We start from the raw sequence: 1,001 nt of genomic DNA on the forward strand, positions 1-1,001 counted from the left end.
ACAGCTCAGAACAATTGGCAAACATTTACAGACAAGTTGGCATTTTCTGAACAAACTGTGGGCAACTGCTGCAATCTACTAGAGAGCAAAGCAATCACAAGCATGGTTTTTGTACAGCACGCTGTTTTCACCTGGTCACAGCCCGCAACCACATGTATCAACTGGTCAGGGAATACACAGCCGCCAAATTTTCTAGGCTATAGCTTTCTAGGCAAGCTATGTCTATAAATTGTATGGGTGAATTCCATTGTACAAACATATTAATAAGTATCAACTAGCCGACTAATAAGACACTAGAGGTGCAGTTTGTCTTAATAAAATTGACCTTTCAAAGAACATGAGCACTTTAGCTGTCGCCATCCGTTCTCCCATTGACTTACATGGCAACAGAAGTCTTTGCGATTGTGACCACAGCTATAGAAAACATGTTGACTCACAGACTCCAGAGGCCATTGGATGAACAACAGTTTTTAAACATCTTTCATCCCTAAGGTTAAATTCACCATTATGATTTACAAATACTTCAGAGCAGCGATCCCCAACCCCCCCGGGCCATGGACTGGTACCGGTCCGTGAGTCGTTTGGTATCGTGTTGAGGTTCAGGTGTGAAATTTATGGTTTTTAGGGTTTTTATTCCTTTTTATTGTTAATATTTATTGTTTTTATTATTACCTCAGTTTCCGTGTGTTATGGATAATTTTTTATTTTGGTGCCGGTACTGGTTTTATTTTGTTGTATTTATCCGCGACACCTTAAAGGCCGGTCCGTAAAAATAAACCGATCCGTGCTGCAAAAAAGGTTGGGTTTTTTTTAAAACATGCTTTTTTCATTGAGACATCGGTGAACTGATCATAAAAATGTCTTGAGATTAGATCTTTCATAGCGCATGGATATTTTTCTGCGGGTATGAAACTTTTGTCAATGGATTATGAAAAAAAATCAAGTTTGTTGGATGAATGTAGAATAGGGCTCAAATGCAAAATAAGACAAGACAAAGAAAG

Source organism: Maylandia zebra, linkage group LG17 (genome assembly GCF_041146795.1).
Source record: "Maylandia zebra isolate NMK-2024a linkage group LG17, Mzebra_GT3a, whole genome shotgun sequence".
Classification (NCBI taxonomy): Eukaryota; Metazoa; Chordata; class Actinopteri; order Cichliformes; family Cichlidae; genus Maylandia; species Maylandia zebra.